The following is a 19,757-nucleotide window of genomic DNA, read 5'->3' on the forward strand; positions in this document are numbered from 1 at the left end:
TTGCCACTAAGACATTTTTGCAGCATTTTAAAACAATTTTTCTTGGATTAAAACCAATGCAAAGGGAAACAAGAGAGTATGTCCACTGCTACCTAAGAGCTGAACCCTAGCTAGACAGCTCTGGCCAGCCGAGACAAAGTGTTCGTCCCAGACATCCTCATATTTTTTAGCCATCTATTCCCAGAGAGTATGTCCTCAGTGCTTCAGGCTGGTTTACCCCTGGAGAGCTTCAACTGCCTGTAACTAAGTTTGTCATTGGAGAATTTGCTGTAGGTAAAATAAAGGGGAAAAGATGCTTGAAGAAAAATAGAGATGCCCTCACTGGAGAGTTTACTTTCACTGTGGAAAAGTCATCCATTTCCTCCAATGTTCATGACTCATTTATGAGACTGAATTATTTTTAGTTTAGGTGGTTGTTAAAGATGGGATTATAGGAGGTAAATGTATGCCTGAGTGCTATTCCAACCACTTTTCCTTGACACTGTGAATTGATATTGCAGGCTTCATTAGACTGTTTGTACTCTAATGGGTAAAGAGCACTGTTAATAAACATATGCTTTATACACGGCCTTCCTGATAGACTTTTTTTGGCTCACAAATGATTGACTTTAAGCTACTTGATTCTCTGAAAAACATTCAAAAATATCCACTGCCTTTTCAGCTGAAACAGGAACCTTCGATAAATTAGGTCTCTGAGAAGGAAGGAAGATGCCAAGGGAATTGAATATTTCATTCTACAGTTACCCAGACTCATCAAGCCTGTCTCCGTACATTTCAGTAGACATCATCTGATGGTTCAGTACCAAAAGTATATAGAAAAATAAAGCCCGTTATCTACCCCGTTAAAAGGAAAAAAGTGCTAAAGGATCGCTATATGACTTATGACTCAGAATTTTTAGGCACTTCTATATGGGCTAACTATAGGTTTTGAATATTTTTTCCTGACAACCAGTCTAAAATAAATAAGATCATGTGCACTCTATATACAGCAAAAATCATAGCAATTAAATTTCACAATCAGGTTAATAGAAATATTCACATATGCAGGGCTAATCTGAACTTCTAACACCTGGCTTTCCACTAATTCTTGCTCTTAACTTTTTAACTTCACACTTGTTTGCTACTCAATCAATTGTCATACTGGCATACAAAAATAAAGTTGGAAGAAACCTTTAGAGATCATCTACCTGACCTTTCTGGGGTAAATACACATATAAATTAATCTGATTAGTTGGCTTAATCAATTGATAAAGCGATTGGAATGCATTATTGCTTAGTATATGTCAGGAGAGATAAATATGTAATTAATTTATGAGCTATTTTACTGATATAACATTTGCATTTCTGTAAATAAGATTACAAATGCAGTTAGCAAATATTTTAACACATTTCTCAAATCTGCCTGTCTGTAATGGCTGACTATGACTGAAGAATTCAATTCACAATGATGCTTTCATGGACCACCTTTGATACTCCATTGATCACAAGTCCAAGAGTGACAGACAATAATTCTGTTCTAGCCCATACCCCTGCTCCAAGATGAAACCAACAGTATCTGCCCTGTTTCCCAAATTGGTACAAACTATCCTATTTGTTGACTGATCATTCCAAGTAACAATAGGGTTATACTTATGCTAACACCATTTCAGAAGACTGGGATCTCTCCCTTATAGGGCAGGACCAGCAGCGTATGGCACCAGCAGGATTTCCCAAATGCCTTGATTTCTCAGCAAGTTCAAGAAGCATCTGCAGGCATCGTTTCTTCTTCCTGCACCAGTCATCTGTTGTCAAGGTTGATACCAATAGTATCCGCAGCACTGTAATTACTTGGACAGTTATTACACTGAATTTCTGGATAGAACAGCAACTTGAAATCATGCACATTTAATGAAGTAATCTAGATTATAAATCTCAGGTTCAGAAATACAGCATTAAGACTCTAGATTTGAGAAATATTTCATACAGAACACATTGAAATTACCATGGACTCCCAGCCTGTAAAATCTATTAGTTTTCACATATGCAGAGCTTCGAGGCAATCTGTTTTGTTCAAGCTTGCTTTTAAAATATTTAAATTGATATATTTTTAAAATTAACTGAGGTGTGATAGGAGTTGTAGTGAAAATTTGAATAAAGACTTAAATTAAGATGTCTGCTGCCAAATGATTGACACTATAACTAGGAACAAAATGCAGCTGCACAGTCTCTCAGCGGCAACAAAAACTGAAGTCATGGTTCTAAAATCTGATGGAACACTGTCATCTGGTGGCAATTTGAAGAGAGCACAAACAGATTAATCTGTTTTTTGTTCCACGGGTTTCTTCCATTTGAAGAGGTTTATTTTAATAATCAATTAATTTACTTCAAATTACCTCAATCTCAACTCAAGGTCTGGATTGTTCACATCATTAAAAAGGAAGTTTGGCACCACAGATTCTGCAAGTTAAGCCAGAAATAAGTTACCACAAATTACAACTCATATTGGAAGCAATGCCTTAAATATTTCGGTTCTGCAGACTATCACAGGCTCCTGCAGCAACTCAGCCAAGATTTCCTACTAGGCACGGAGCAAGTTTGTGCAGAAAGTTCAGAGGAAGATGTGGAAGTGATTAGAAATCTAACAAAATGAAAAATTCACATGCTATATGCAGGTTGTATCTTATTTAGCAAATGGCCAAGCAGGCATCCATCTGTCTTTGCAATTCAACCGGTAAGCATAGCTGGGAGAATTCATACAAATGTTTTTAACCATGAAGAAAACAGCTCAGCCATTTAGGTTTTCTAATGGTATGGAGTTGTTATCATTGGAAATGTTTCTGAATTGTTTGTCAGTGAAACCAGTAAGTTGCAGTTAAGATTTTTAATATTGGCAGAGAGCTTTGTGATGAAGCATGTGCCTGAATACCTGCTGCTGAGAAAAGCCCTAGGGCTGTACAAAGTCTCAGGCAAGCACAAGCCCAAAACAACAATGCGTGAGCCAAAGCCAGTTTTAGGTCCATGATTTGAACAGAAATGCATATGGATATTTTGCTACATTTAGCCACTCACTATTGGAAGAGAACAAAGCATTGTCTGCATGAGAGGAGCCTGTAAGATTCTATATCATCAGTAATAACCGTGCAACGCTCTATAAGCAAGAATGAGAAGAAAAGGTCACACCCAGAGTTCCTTTATAAATGTAAATCCTAAACCTACTAGTTCGTTGCCTTCTGCACGACTGCTAAAGCTCCTGTATGAAGGATCCAAGCAAGCTGTGAGAGTGAATGGTGCCCTTTATTATGTTTACTGAAGGAATTCTGCAAATGGTTATAAGAAGGCTGGGGGATGTAGGTGGATGCAAGTGCTCCAAATGCATCATAAGCAAATGCAGCTCTGACACAAATTCAACTTTAATAGGGAAGAAAGAAAAAACATATTGAATTGTTCCTCATCATACTTAGAACAACATGAAAAAGGTGAAAAAGAATAAACAGGACCAGACACTCAGCTGCACTGAGCAGGGAGATGGAAGAGGACCAGGTAGCCCCAATCCAGCCAGCTCCATAATGTAAAACTGCTTGAGGATTTACAGGAATGATACACTATTACCTGCAGATTTATTAAAACAGGCTTCAGTTCTTAAGCATTTGCAGTTCTCCCTTGCCACACCAGAATGGACAGGAAAAACAATTGTGGTAGAGCAGAACAAGTATCAAAGGGTTGGTCTCTAGGTTGTTATTGCTGTAGGACAAACGCTGAGGTTCTTGTCTGGCTTCTATTCAAGCAAACTTTTGCTGCCAGAGTTTTGTGGGACAGACAGAAAAAGAACTAGATAAATTAGCCATAAATTTGTATTTTAAATTTCTGGCCTTGACCATATACACAGTCTTGTTTGCTGACAACTAAATCCCCTTTGGAGAATTAAGCAGTTATCATTAATGGTCTGGTCACAGCAGGGACATGAGATGAGGGAGAGTTATGCAGTTTATCATATGATACTGCTCTCTGCGGCAGGACGACCACAGTATTCACTAACAAGAACAGCTTTAGAGACTTGTATTTAACTTCCCCTGATAATACTGAAGCTGATAAAATTTTGATATTTTTTTTTTTATATAGGGTACAGCATAGTTATTATGCATCACATCTAGCCAATACTTCAAGACTGAATGGAATCTGATACTGATTATTGTTTGCTCTTTGTTTAAGCACAAGATTCATCCTTTGTCTTCACAGTTCAGCTGTCAAGGCTGCCTATAAACTGAATTCACCAATCCAGAGGAAGCTGTAGCATCCTAACAGCCATATCAGACTCAAAATACAGCTAACAAAGTTAAATGCTGGATGAATTGCTGCCAAAAACAGCAATAATAGCTTCCATTTTAAGCTTGCAGGGAAGTATTCAGAACACCTGAATGCTGGTTATGATAGGATTGACTTCATTTACTTTCAGTTAAAAATCACTGCAGGGGGAGGTACCTCTGTAGATCAGCAGTAGGAGATGCAATGTCTTTCTCTGAGGGATTCCCTACAGAAAGGAGGGGGGCTTGTTTGGTTCCTGTCCCCCCTCTTCAGCCCTAACAGACAAAGCTGAGTCAGTGCAAATGTTAAGGACCAAAGCCAAACAGATCAAATTCCCTCCATTTCCTAGTTTATTGCTCTAAGGAAGGTTTGAAATAAACAGTATCCTTTTTACTGTTATTTCAGCCTCACTGGCACTGAGTAGTCTGCAGGCTAAAGGAGGGAATTGCACAGAGAGGGGTGAAATAAAGTGCATAGTTGTAATGCACTGGGCCTTTCCTTTCAATGTTATGGTATTATTTGGTTCTGGTTATTGACCTGTAATTTTCCACAGTCTCCCAGGGTTTTCTGCCACTGTTTGAAATAACTGGTTTACAGTAGAAACTGCAAATTCATTAAGGCCAATGGTCATTTATTATTCCTCAGGGAAGGAATATTTTCAACATACAAAAAGTATTACTTGTCTGCCGTTCTTGAACTGGATCACCCCCTCAGGACCTGCTCTTCTACCCACACAGGAAAGACAACCAGCCTTCCGGAAGAGTGTCTGCCTGGGCATTTACGGGCAAAGCAGCAAGCCAGCTGTACTCAGGTATTACCCAGGTATTAACACTGCACCACCTTCACTGCCCTTCAACAGCTTCAAGTGCCCACTAGTAGCACTGTAAAGCAGGGGCAGACAATGCCTGAAACTTGAATTAACAATCCACTGGCAATTAACAATGACAAAGCAGGCAAGGTTGCTGGTACCTTTGTCTCCCCTACCAGTTTTTCAAGTGTCCCCCTAGCTGGGGGTCAAGATTTGTGTACGAGCACTTATACGAATGCCTTGAGAAAGTACGTAGAGAAGAAGGAATGAAATCTGCATGCCTCATGTTGCCACTGTCTTTTTAATCCTTGACTCTTGAATAAAATGGCCAAAGAGAACAGCTTCCTGCAGATAAGTGAGAAACTGGGAGTAGTGGAGAAATAAATCAAAGAGGAGTAGAAAAAGTAGATTCCTACCCCCACACAGTTGGAGAGGAAAGAAAATTTATTTAAACAGCTACCTGTGTTTTAGATGATGATGTGGAAACTACCAAGTTGCATTAGGATCAGGTGAAAGGAATGCAGTATCAGCTGCCATGGACAATGATGACCATAGCAGCCTGTTTGTGAACAGGGGGCCAGAAACATTAGGGAATGCTCCATAAACAAATCTCATCCCACTGACAGAATCAGTAACTGTAAACAAGGTCACGTTGACAGGTCCTGCTACCTCTCCAAACTGTTCAAAGTTGCCAAAGTTGCTACCCAAGCAATAGTTGTTTCTGAAGGCAAACTAGTCAGTGGTAGAGCAGTGTTTGAGGGAAGATATGCAGGAGATGGATGAAAACGTAAGGGAACCTACCCTTCCTGGAACAAGAGTAATAGGATGGTAAAAGTCAGGAATTTGTTCACAACCATACCCCAGACACAGATGATGCATGAGGTAACTTAAGGAAAGCATGTATGTGAATTGGCTGGAGATTGTGTTTTGTTTCAACAAACTTGGGATACACAGAAGACCAGATGAAGAATATTTCATAAATGAGACACAGGAAGTTGTTCGACAATGTTTTCTTGCCTCTGGCAAGGAGAGACAGTGAATGAGACTTTATATGGCCATAATACTGATGTTAGTACAATCAAGAAACAAGAGGTGTTCATAAAACTTGGGAAAGCATCTACTGTACATTTGATGACAGCCTAAAAGCCCTTGCAAATGCCAAGCTAGCAACAGATCTGGTGGACATACTAAATTACAAAGACTACTTGAGCTTATGTTACCAGCAAGAATGAGAAAAATATACAGAGTAAAAATTCAATTCAGCACAGAAATTAACTTTCAGCTGAAACACATGAATTCAACTTAATGACACTGAACTGAGATCAAACCAAGACACAGAACAGATACGAAAAAATAAATAGAAATACACCCACTCTTGAAAGCTGGTGAAGCCTTGCTGTGCCAAGTTGTTTTCTAAGACAACAAAGCCAGGTAAATTAAGAAGTGAGTTGCAAACAGGACTTCAGTTGCTTTTATAGATTTTATTTCTCAACATTTTGCTACGCAACCATTTTGTGTAGACATTGTTTGCAGTCTCCACATATCTTAATACATTCATTGCCAGAATCACACTGCTTTATGATGGTTTCTTATTTGTATTTTCTGAAGTAAGGGCAACTAAATGCATGATGCATCTACGGAGTTCACAATATAAAACACTAGTTAAACATCCCATGAAAGTACCAGTATCTGTTCTTATCAGGACTGTATTCATTGCAGTCTGAACAGCCAGACCTAAGTCTTGGCCCTCTTTCCTTCCGGAAAACCTTGCCACAGTCAAGGTTTGACTGTTTTTGAATAAAACGGTCATATATCAGATGTGAAAACCATGTTAAGCCATATAATAAATTCAACAATAAACTGAGATTTCTTCCTCTCTTCTTGACTGTATTAAGTCATGACAAATGACAATTGCTGTTATTGAAGCTAATTTAACAGCAGTTTTTGCCTTCCAAAAAACTGAAACTTTTTGCTTCTCTGAGTTAACATTTTTTTTATTGCGCATTTAAACCATTTAGGCTGTAGAACTTTGAGCACATTGAGCTTTTCACATCAGAGGGGGAAAATATTGTTGGTTCTGCCAAAACTATACCTTAGCTGCTTCCAAGAGGTGTGCGTGTATATACATGTATATGTAGTCTGCAGTGTGTATATGTACATTTATATATATATTCTCTGAAAAAAGATTCTCCCAGCTGTTGAACTGCAAGAGTACATATTTATTCTTTGGGATGGGCTAGCTAGGTTGTCAGGTTATCTGTCAGCTGAGGCAGCAACCTGCCACCAATATAAGTACAGTTGTATACCACATCAGAAGGCCTTAGGTCCATCATCCAAAGATGTGGCAAAATAGCCAAATGAAACTGACACAGAAGCATTGCCCTCATCCATCAGTCTCTCCTCACAGGAGAAGGGCTCTTGCTCAGTCAGCTTGGTGGCTTACCCCAAACTTGTTCCTGCTTATTGAAGTCTTTCTTGTGTTGCTTGGGGAGGTAGAATGTAAAGCAAAACTAGATGAAATATCCAGATTTGACTGAACAAGTGTGATCAGGCTATGCTGCTGTTAACGCAGCCCAGGATGCTGTTGTACTTCTTTGCTGCAATAAACTCTACAGCTCATACCCAGCTTGCTCTCCAGGCAGCCAGTACCTGGCTCATATAGTTACAAGGGTTTCTTCTTTCTGAAGGCTATTTATTGTTTTGGTCTTTCTTGATATTCATAGGGCTCAACTTTCACCTGGCTTGAAAAAAAATAAAAGTTATCCAGCTAGAGCACTCAGTAGCAGTGCCTGTAAAGGAGTAAGTTTTATGAGTCTTCCTGCTGAAAAATAAACCTAATTTATACAAGAATTCCAGAAACTCTGGACAGAAACACAGCATGTTGGAAATTCCCCTACTTCAGACAGGCATACAGTTTGTTTTAGAGCTGCTTTTGTAGGGAGTGCTTCTACAGCTTTGGCAGAAGCATATTCCAAAGTTGTTCAAATACTCATTGCACTCAGAAGTGATAAGCAGGAGTCCAGTATTTCTTAGCTATGTACCCCAAGAGACCACACATTCAGAGAGGACAAGGATTTCTTGTTGCTTTCATTCTCTATTAACTATAGCATCCTGTATCCAGTCATGAGTACCTCTTGCCTGAGAGCACTACCAGCTGGCCTGGAGTGCTTCAGCTGCATGCAGTTACTCCATAGCCATCCTGCCATGGAAGAGGCAGGACAATCTGTCCCCTACACACTAATTACCATGCAAACCCACTTGATTTCAATTTAGTCAGTAATAAGTTCATCCAGGGAAAAAAAAAAGAAATATTAAATTTTCTCTATAGTGTTAAATAGGGTACTAAGGTACTGTATTTGTCATCTCCCATGTGGGAAGAGCTTTATGACTCAATTTAGGTATTTCCCCTCAGTGCTGGTGTACAGCCACCTAACTCACAACTGAAAGGCTTCTCCCCACCATCCTTTACTTAGGGACGACAGCTATGTCTAAGAGAACTATACAAAGCTAAATCAGTTTTTTTAGTCTGACTTAGCCTGCTGTTCCTGGAGTGCCTCGTATTTCGGGTGCAGGGGTCTACTGTGAAAGTATGGCTCAGCTGGAGGAGGCCCCAGCAGGAACTCTGCTTCTGCATCATAATGGCAGTGGGGAGCCTGTTGGAAAATTGTCAGCTCACTCCAGGGGACATTTCCTCACACAGCGAGGAAGTGCACGGTCCTTGACTGATGGTGTGATTGCACAGAAAAGAGTGTTGGTGTCTCCCCATGCAGGGCAACCACATGTTAAAACTTAACAGGCTGCATCTGAGAACAGATAAGTTTATGGGTTGGCTAGATATGAAGACAGCTGTAATCATCAATATAAACATGCTTTCAAAACAATCAAGTAATTAATGATTAAGTGGTGTTGAATAAGTAATTCACAATGCACTGGATAGAAGGAGGAGGCAGGAGTATCCCAACTCACAGCAGGTCCTTTGTCACGTCTGATCTCTAGATACTGATCCAGGAGAGATTCATGCTCACTATATTTAGATCTCAGACACACGATGCTTAAGCTGCCAACATCCCATGATTAGGGTCAGGAACTTCCAGAAATCATTCTTAAGTACAAAGGATATACACATTTAATCAGTTCCTTGACATGTTTCATAACATTGCATGACTGATCTGTGTGGCTCATCAGTTTCATTCCTACAATTCACAGCAATTAACAAGTTAATAACTTTTTGTTGTTGTTGTTTTTATTTCTTACCACATTCTGCTTTGAGTATTTTGCTTTGATTCTTGTGACTAAGCAAACGAATACTATGATTCTGCTTTGCCCCCAGGAAAGTGAACTGCAGCTCCATAATTCTAGCTTTTGATGAGGTTTGTACAAGATGTTTGGAGGAGTCTCAGAGGAAGCTATCATAATTAGCATTTTTTATTGGTCACATTGCAACCAGCTCTTCTAAATACTCACTTCAAAATGAAAGTGTCCTTCTCTTCCAGGAGCCCTTAACAGACATCACACCATGTCCTAGCCATAAGCCATGAGGAAGGCAGGAATGGAAAGGGTCTGAGTGGCACATCCCCCTTTTCCAAGGGATGGAAACCCAAGCAGACAGCTTGAGAAGAACCAGTCCTTAGAGAAATAGATCTCACTTATAGATGCTTGCAACTTAAGAAATATTACCTTATCTTTTGGAAAGCCAAGCATAATCCTAGAATCTAGTGTGGGAAAATGCAACAAAATCCATACTGTCAGAAGATCACCTATTTAATCAATTCAGTACTATTAAGCAGTAATACATGTATAGTACTGCTTAGTTGAGAATGCTGTTACAGATAAAATTTGCAGGGGATGCTTATTAATGCCCTTCATTGCAGAACCTCCATGCTGTTTGACATCCTGTCTGAATGTCATTGGTTGTACAGAGACTGCCTTAATGCCCTGGAAGATTATGGTGATTCCTTCTTTGCCATTGTCTGGCAAAGATTAAGATTAAAGACACTACATAAGATTAAGTTTTGCTTGCCTGAAAAGCCCCCATGAGATATTTCCTGTCCTCTGAAGCCATGACTTACTCTCTGGAAGCAGAAACAGCATAACAGCTATAAGTCAGTAATTAGCTATGTCCAGGGATGAGGATATGCAATGTCCATTGAATAATATGGACTTTTGGCATTGTCACCTCAGGCCTCAAGAATACTATGGTTTTCAATACATCAGAACATCTTTACTCTGCAGAAAGTACAAGTGCTCATGGCTATCATTTTACAAATAAGAAAAAGGCACAAAAGTGAAGATGTTTTATACAAACAAGGAAAAGGATGCAAGACTGAGGAGATCACCTTCAAACCTCTGCTTTTGTCAGTTCTTGAAAACAGTCAAAAGCACAATGCCATGATTCACTTTCATACAGAAAATGACAGAGCATTTCCAGCCTGGTTTATATTCAGCTTGTGCAGAAGTCAAGTTTCTGCAGATCTCCCTAAGAAGGGCCATGTCTCAGTGCACATTGCTAGAATAACTTATATTTCTTGTTCCCTGAGCCCTTTTCTTGCTTTTTCTTGTTTCTTTCATTTAATATCAAATTAAAATGCAGATCCATTATTGACTGTCCCATGTTATAAGTTAAAATTTCTGTCCTTTCAAAAGGAGGCAATATTCAGAAAATAGACCGTGCATGAGTCCCAAAAGTCAATCCTCTCAAGGCTTTCAAAAGTTACTGCAAATGTAGAGAACATTATATGAATTTTTCCTACATACACATGGGAATAGTAGCAGCAAAACATTATGGTACCCCAATAGACAATCATTTCAGCATTTTCAGCTCGGCAACTTATTACGTTTTGCTTGGACAACTCTGCCCTAACCACCCCACCCAAAGTATTTGATTCTTGTCATGCTGATGATATGAACTCTGATCTCAGTTCTGCTGGTCACTCTGCACCATCACTACATTACAGCTGCAACAAGAAGCAACAAGCACATCTGCTTTTCAGGACCAAATGGTGTCCAGATGTGGTTAGAGGAGCTTGTGGAGCAGTTGCTAATCAAGCTTCACTTACAGAGGTTTTATTTCTCCCAAATTTGTGCAGACTTTATCTACTAGAGTTACAGATCAAAACCCAAAGATCATAGGCTTGTGAGAAATTCTGAACACAGTTAAAGAAGGATGCTAACTGCTCTTAGATAAGAGATGTGACCTTGCTTGGTAACATCCAGAAGTCTCTGCTGCCAATTGTTTGCAGCTCTAAGAGAAACGCATCCTAAAGATCATGATGATCAGAACATAGCATTACTATTGTGATAGTAAGGAGGATAAACTCATAATACATAAACTCATCTTAAAAATGAGCAAGGAGATGGGTAAAATACAGTACAGTGCTTTGAAGCCAGCTTCAAAAATGGATGACAGCTGGCCAACTACAATTCAGTTTGTGGCTTGTTCAGCAGGTGTAAATCATTTTTCCTCACCTTTTATAGCTTCCAAGAAGCTGCAGCTGCTTTCTGAAGCCTTCAAATTGATCCAGTCCATGAGAATTGAAGCCATTCAAATTTAAGGTGTGTAGACTTGAGGCTTTGATTTCATCTGGCTCAGATCAGCTGTAGTAGTACCGGTTTAATTAGCATGCAAGTTCCTAAGGGAAATAAGGCACTTTATAGTTCTTATTTCATTGGAAACTGCTTGCCAGATGCTATGGAAATCTATGTGGTCCATGCCAAAAATAGGAAAGAAAATAGAAGAATAGTTACTATGATAGAAGATTGGGATCCTGGAATTACCTCTTCTGTGATTTCAAATAAATTGGATATACACACTCAGTTTTGTAAAAACAACTAAAACCGTTACTTTTCACTGATCAGAGGTTTTCTTTAAGGGCCATTTTACAAAGGGCCTGTACATCCCTTATCATACAACCAAGAGCAGAGCCAAACAGCTGTGTACAGCTCACATGAGCTTTCAGGACACTCTCCTGAGGATGAAAGGTCCTGTATCAGATTCTCTCAGCTGGCTCTGTATTTCCAGCCTAACTTGTCAGACACTGAATATAGCACAGAGGTACCCTTAGGTCCTACAAGCAAGTCAGACCATCCTGTCCACAATCTCAGGGTTCATAGATGCTGAGTAAAGTATTACTATTCCATGGCTATGCTCTCAAACAAGGCAAAGTCTCATCCCTCCACAGAAAGACATCTACACAATAACCTAGCACTAATAACTAGAGGACAAATCTGTCCCAGGACATCTACATGCATAATTTCTTACCCTGTTTGGATGTCTATAAGGGCATAATGAGGCTGGTCCTGAAATAACTCCTCACCTGGCCTTGACATACTTTATTGCCCAAAATTAACAAAAAAATTAGTAAGGACAAGCTAAACAACTTGCAATTCTATTACCTAGAAAGTATCTCTATGGACTGGAAAAAGTAATTTGGAAAAAAAAATCATGGCTGAGACTGAGACATTATCTTCCTCTTATTACAGAGAAACTCTCCAGAGCATTTAATGTGAATGTGTTCATTTGGTTCAGAACATTGAAGTATGTTGGCCAAAACACATACTATAGGAAAGCAGAATGTTATAGCCTATGCTGAAGTTGTCCTTGGTATGATTTTTTCCTCTGTTTCTAAGCCAAAAAGTTATGCACACAAGTTTTTAAACAGGTTAAGAGGAAACAGTATAGTCCGCACATACAAAACACCTGCGTTGAGCTACATGCTCTCAGTGCCAAGAGAAATTGCTGATCATTAAAGTATTATGTATTCCCCCTGCCTGGGGAAGTTCATAGTACTAACAGCCATAGGGATATAATGCACTGCTACCCTGAAGGAAAGCTTCTGTATCAATATGCCTCATGAATGAGAGGCTAACAGATCTCACACTGAAGTGTGCTAGGAAAGACATCTCACCAAGACACATATTTGTCAACTTTCCTTAGGCAGCTCCAAATGGCTTTTAGCATACAAATTTAATTAATATTAACTATGGTTGCCACCCAAATCTGATCCAAATTCATACGTTCCAGTTCACCGCTGGTTAATTGGGAAGGATACACTTGGATTATTTCAGAGTTCACTTGTATAAAGTCCTGGACTGCAATGCTGTGAGTTCATCCTCCCCTCCATTTCCAGAGCTCAGCCTCCAACCACAAGAGCTAATGACAGCAGAGGGGAGGTGTTGCTCTCTAGCACCAGAAGATATCCATCTGGTGACAGTGGGTTCCTCCAAGCAGGGATCTGTGTAGGCACTAACAACACTTCCTGCAGTTTCCAGCACTACTTGACTTGCTCACATATCCTTTAAACCTGTTCTTATGGGCTGTGGGAGTTTGACAGAACAGAGAACTTCTCCCCTCCACCTCACATATTAGTTATGAAATGGGTACCAGCTGCACAGAAGTCCCAGAATAGGAAAGCATTAAAAAAAAAAAAAAAAGTCAACCAAACAGCCAGGGCAGTGATTCTCCAGGCGTGGGTAGCTCCACATTTGTCAGGGTATCAGGCAGCTAAAGCCTACAACATGAATCTGTTGCCTGTCTGCATCTGCAACCACTAACACCATGTGACAATTATTTGAACACATCTCAAAACCTACTTCCTTGTACTTAGGACCCTTCCTGCGTTCTCCAGTGACTGCAGGATGAGCAAAGGAGATGCTGTGTCATGCAGCAATTTCCGTAGTTGATATTCCTGGCAGCTTCCCTCCCAGTCAAGAAGAAATTTGCTGCAGGGCCTATTCCCAACTTAACTTAAACAGAGGATGTCTACCCAAAACTTCTCAAGGCACAGCATTCACTTTCCATGCCCTGGGGCTTTCCAGAGCAGCCAGGGATAGACTGGAGCATAGCTGATCAGAGGGAAAGGAATTTGAAGACGTGACGCTCTCATGCTACAAGGCAAATGTGGGAGACAGACATGGACAGCCTGGATGGGCTAGTAGTCTGAAACCAGGCTACTCTTCCTGTGTACTGGAAGAACAGAATAAGAGACAGACCACACTTCTGTATTTCTTCACTACTTCATATGTTTTTCCTCTTCAGATAAGAGTATCAGCCTGGATGATCAGTCAGTCAGGAAGACTTGGGCAATAGGCCCTCCACCACAGCACAGCCAGGTAGCACAAGCTGTTGAGCCTTGCACCAAAAACAGCTAAAGAAAGTTCTGATGCTTGAGTCATCTTTGCTTGGTTCAACAGCACACCAGAAGCTTGCAGGCACCTAGGGAGAGCTTCCAGACTGAAAAGATGAAAGTCAGCTTCAAATGCCCGTTAGGCCCTATTAACTATCTCACAGCCTACTTTGGTCTAAGCTGCATGAGCCCATTCTAATCCATGTAACCAAAAAAACCAACACAATCCTCATGCCTTGTTACCTGTTAACCAAACAGTTCAAATAACCACACACAGAACTGCTGCTAGGAACTGCATTTTGTTAACAGTTTGGGTGCTTTGCTTTTTTCCTGTGTTTGTTTGTTGAGCCCCATGCTCAGGCAGTGCCAAGGGCTCATCTCCCAGCTGGTACAAGGGACAGGAACTGCGATGGCTTGAGAGGAGGGTTGAACACACAGGTTGACAATGGGCTGGGTTCTTAATCTGTATGAGAATATGCAGCTTTTCTGGAAAATGAGTTTCTGCATCATATTCTGGATAACTACAAGCCTTTGATACTAATGTGGGAGGTACAAGATGAATTAAAATGCAGTCTGAAACAATTACTCTCATCAAGATTCCTATAGATTGGAAATTTAACATGGACAAATTCAGATCTTGGTCAGCAACCTAGACAGAAACAGTTCTGTGTGAAAAAAATAGTTTATGTAATTTTACTTTAAAAAAGCAAGCCTCATCAACAGGACAGTTTCCTTCTTCCTCTAGTACCAGCTCTAGCAGCCTGTAATATCTAACATCTGTAAAACATCAGAGATGCTGAGCACCCTCAGACTGTTCCTGTGATCCAACTGTTCACAACACCCTGCTGCAGATCTCAATGTCCTCGGCCATTCCTACATGGGATTTTGACCCTAGAAGGCCACAGCACAGAAACTTGAAGAAGCGAAGAACATTTCTTCTCTTCAAGAACAAAGAACCTTGATTCACAATAACTGTTTCTTATGTTAAAGATTCACTTCTTTCATCCAAGACTGAGAACAAGAGAAGTTATCATACTCTTAATTTTAAGGTCACTTATAGAAATATTAGTAAGATTTCAACAGAAACACAATATAAAAAATAAAAATAAGATGATGCAAGAAACTGAGATGGAAGTAGCTCAAGGATGAAACAGGAAGCAAAGGAGTCCCAGAACCTGACAACAAAAACCTCAGATTTTAAAAGATTAAAAAAAAAAAAAATCAGTCCCTATCTAGACTCTTGCCCTGAGAATGCTGCCACAGCTTAGCAAGGGGTCTCATTGCCACTGTTAGCTGGACATAACAAAAGTGTATGCAGTCCTCCAGTCACAAATCAGCAACTTCTGTCTGCTGCACAGGTGTTACTGAAAGCTCACATGCCTGATGCACTCATGCCCATCAGCAGATGTTCTTGTTTTGTGTTACTGTTCTTGGCTTTGTGATCAGTTAGAGTTCCTGGAAGCAAGCAAGCAACCCTCTGTACCACAGAGTATTTCAGGGTTTCTCTTTGCCCCCAAACATAGCTGCTCTCCTTTTGGTCTCACATTTCAACAGCAAGCTCAGCTGCCAGCATAAGAACTTCTGAAAGCCAAGACAAGCACAGCACTTGGATAGACAGTGTTTTGGTTTAGCCCTATGCTGAGTCTACAAAGCAAAATGGTTTTCCAAAACTTTGTTAACAATTACAGTGATTCCTAAAGACCACTAGATCACTCAGACTTTTTATTTTTCCTCCAATATGTTATTTCAGCTTCAGCACAAAGGAGAAAACCAGTATCAGCTTTTTGTTATCACTGCTCTGGACAGCTCACAGTGACAGAATATCTTTATCTCCTTATTGCTGCCACTGCTGTAAGCTCTGGAAAGACAAAGAAGCCAGAGCTACACAGCACAACGTCACTAACACTTCTTTACACTTTAAGTAACACCAACACCCTCAGTATTGCCTTTTTTTAGCATTTCTCCAAGCAATTCCCTTAGTGCAGGAGAATCACATCACACAGAACTTCTCACATACTTACATCCACACCCAGATCTGGGACTGGCCTCCCTACAGCAGGGTACCATCAAGTCATCTCCCTGGGCACTCAGCTGCTTTCCACCTCTAGCCTCCACCTCAGACTCATTGTTCCTATTCTCTCTTCAAAAGGTGTTTAAGCAGCATACTCATTCCTGACAAGGCAGTCCTATTCTCATGTTATAAACACTCACCTGCACACTCCATCTCATAGCTCCTCAACCCAGAACACCATCTTCTAAAAAACAAATTAAAAAATTTAAACAAACATACAACCTCATCCTTCCAAATTACTTTCTCTTTGTAGCCCCAGCTAGCAGCTGGCATCTGCCTTTTATAGCCCCCATCATTGTTAATTAAATCCCTCTGGTACATGGCTGTGGGCTGAGTGATTTCCAATGGGGTCCAGCTGCTTGCTGGACGAAGCTCCCCCCTGTCCTTTCAATGTTGCTCAGCATTAGGGAAATGCAAGTGAAAGGGGCTAGTTGATGATATGCAGCATTTGGAAGTGGGGTGTCTCCTGCAGTCATGTGTTCTCTCAAGTATTGAAAACTGGCTGTAGGGACTTTGCCCCAGAATGGCTACAGCTACCACTCATGATTACATTCCTTTTCCACCATTTCAGGATAAATAAATAAATAAATATAATCAGCAAGAAAACAATTCCTAAGATGCAAGTGCAAATACACCTGCAGAGGAATGACAGTTCACAAGATTGCCTCAGTGATGACAGGTTTATAACAGACAACTGTGGTGGCTCATTGCTGTAGGCAAATGACTGCTGTAGTAACCACAGCACACCTTGGAAAATGGTCCATGTCTGGAATGCCAAATAGGAAAAAACCCCAGTTCTGCTACTGCCATTAATTTCAACAGCAAATCAAGAGCTTGGCTGAGTGCTGTAAGGACAGTCTTGTAGCAGGAGGAATGATATTTCTATTTTCTCAGAAATTCCAGAAATCTTTTAAGTCTTCCTTCCGAACCAGAATGAAGGCTCAGAATATGGTCATTTCCTGCAGAAAGCAGGTGTCATTTCAGAAAGTACAAGAAAATTCATGCTGTCTTTTCAAAAATCAAACTGAGCAAGCAGTCACCTCGAGCCTCTGAGGTTTTCACTCCCAGGCAGTCTCTCCCAGAGCAGTGAGCTCAAAAGCCTGTCCAGGTTCTGGCAAACTCTGCTTCTCTTTGGAGAGTTGAGGTCACATCTGCAGAGCCCTAATCTCCTGTAGGCGCCTTCGATGAATCACGCTGGTTGCATGAAAATCAGCATCCTCCTACACATTCATCTGAGCTCCAGCACTGAAGTTAAATTAACCTGTTAGGGAGTTATGGGCTGTAACCATCTGAATTCTTCCCTCTGCAGATTGGGGAGTTATAAATAGTGTAGGAAGTTTTACATCTTACCCAAGTCCTCCGACTGGCTGGATTCCATGTCCACACAAAGGATTTCTACTTTGGTCTTTTACTCTCTAGGTGTGGAGCTGACATTTCAGCTCTTTCAGTCCTTGCTCCCATCGGCCGACAAGCTTCAAGTTGGCCAGAGCCAACTTGATCTTATTTTGGAAAAAAGCTTCCTGTCCATGGCAGTCAGGCTGCTGATCACCTCATCAGTCCAACCTGCTATTCTAGGCCAGAGGTGTCACAAATTCACTTTCCATTTATCCAGCTATGCCTGGAAGTATTTTATCAGATCTTTCTGGGGAGCCTCTAAAACCCAAATCTCCTTTAATCCAACCTGTGAAGGTCTCAGCTTCAGCACTAGGCTAAACTATTTTTGCAGATCTTCAGATGTTTCATGTGCCCTTTCCTTCCCTTGGATCTCCACTGATTCCTGAAAGCACTGTCATTCCTTGTCCCACCACATCTCAACAGGAGTATCTCAGGAATATCCCAGTTTCTCTCCTTGCAGATGGGACTTCATTTGGCAGTAATACAAACTCCTACCACAGTTCCCAGTGAAGGCCTGCACTTCTTTTAGGAATAGCATCTCCTTGTACTCTGTACCTTTATCAGACACTGCAGGTGATCCACACACAGACCGTATGCATGGGTGACGGGTGAGTGGGACAAACAGGCCTCTCCTTCTTTCTGTTCAGAGACAGATGAACAGAAATATGTTCAGACATCCATGGGAGAAGAGAGACTATCTGTGCAACAGGGGACAGTGCTCACCTTCTGATGGCAATTGCTCGGTGGTCCCTTTCCAACAGTCACAGCCCTCAAGAAGGCTGCAGCCCAGGTTCCTGCTGGGTGTCCAAGTGCACCTTCAGCCCCTTAGTGCCAGTTGGCACTGCCACAGAGTTTGTTTGAAGGGTTACGTGGAGGATGACAAAATATCACTGCATGCTTCACTGTGCAAGACAAGCAGGGAGCTACAAACATTTTGGTTTGGTTGGCCTACCCCATGCTTGATACTGGCTATGGACACAGTCCAAGGAGATGTTGCTGCTCTGAAGAAAGCAGCAGCTTCAGGTAAATTAGTGCTCTGGCCTCCAGAAATTTTTGCACCAGTCCATCTGCCTGTGGTCTTGAAATTTTTTAATTCTGTTTCTCTCCAGACTTCCTGAATGTCTCCTTTCTCTCCACCAGTTCCCCTTAGCTGCCTCCCTTTCCCTATTCTCTTGATCATTATCCCGTTTTGCAGGTGTTCTGGGCTGCTGCTTACCAAAACCACCCTCAGACAGCACTCCCTCCCTCCTGCACTTCCCACCTCTTGGTGACCAAGAGGGGAGAAGTCCCATCCTGCCAGGGCTTTCACCACCCTTTCACCACCTGTATCAGAAAGTACGAGCTCGATCACGCTTTCCATGGAGACAGACAGCTCTTGGAATCAGGCTTCCCAGCAAGAAACTGCCAGGAAGGACATGCACGTGGCTGTACCATCTGCCCAGCATCACTGCAGGTGTCATCAAGTGAGGGAGGAAGGAAGCCAATGGGTTAGGGGCCAGCTCCCAGCTCTTCTGAATCCCAAACCAGGTCTGTGTCTTAACATCCAGAAACACCTGACTGCTGGCTGCTATAAAACCCTTTTTATGCTGTCATTTTAGGGCCTCACACAGAGACTGCTGGCAAGATGTGAGCCCAGACCTTCAGCCCACTCTTCACAGCACCACGGGGACTGGGGAACACAGGATGGCCCCGTGACAGGGCCAGACCTTGTAGCAAACAGTTGGCCCCTCATGCTGGAGCTGGGACACAATGCTCAGAGCCCTGAGCTAGGAAGTATGTTTGCACAAGACACAGTTGTTCACTGGAGCCAGGTCAGATTAGACGCAAATTTAAACATTGAGGTTATGTCTACACGGCTGGGCAGATAAGCTCATGGGGAGCTGCACCTTCTCTGCTGGCCAAGGGAAACTGCAGCATGTGAGGATCTAAGGGCCCTTCCCAGGAGTGCCCTCACACAGACAGACCTCGGTGGGGCCACCTGGACTCCCTCCGACTCTGTCAGGTATCGAGGGCCTCTAGGCTATGTTGTGATGCCTTAGAGGCAGTGAGGACCTAGATGTGACTCCATCGCACTGAGATG

At 41.5% G+C, this 19,757-nt stretch overlaps 1 long non-coding RNA gene across 4 annotated transcripts in view; it reads right to left on the reverse strand.

Moving 5' to 3' along the window:
* The window catches only part of LOC110351679 (uncharacterized), a 79,736-nt gene extending 63,186 nt beyond the window's left edge, over positions 1 to 16,550 (reverse strand). For all 4 annotated transcript variants that reach the window (XR_005265636.2, XR_005265637.2, XR_005265638.2 and 1 more), the window contains exons 1-2: positions 16,423 to 16,550; positions 11,555 to 11,718 (exon numbers count right to left, since the gene is read on the reverse strand). This is a non-coding gene — a long non-coding RNA (uncharacterized lncRNA). The remainder of the gene's footprint in view (positions 1 to 11,554; positions 11,719 to 16,422) is intronic.
* Positions 16,551 to 19,757: the final 3,207 nt, after the last annotated feature.

The sequence above is a fragment of the Anas platyrhynchos genome, chromosome 4 (assembly GCF_047663525.1).
Source record: "Anas platyrhynchos isolate ZD024472 breed Pekin duck chromosome 4, IASCAAS_PekinDuck_T2T, whole genome shotgun sequence".
Lineage (NCBI taxonomy): Eukaryota > Metazoa > Chordata > Aves > Anseriformes > Anatidae > Anas > Anas platyrhynchos.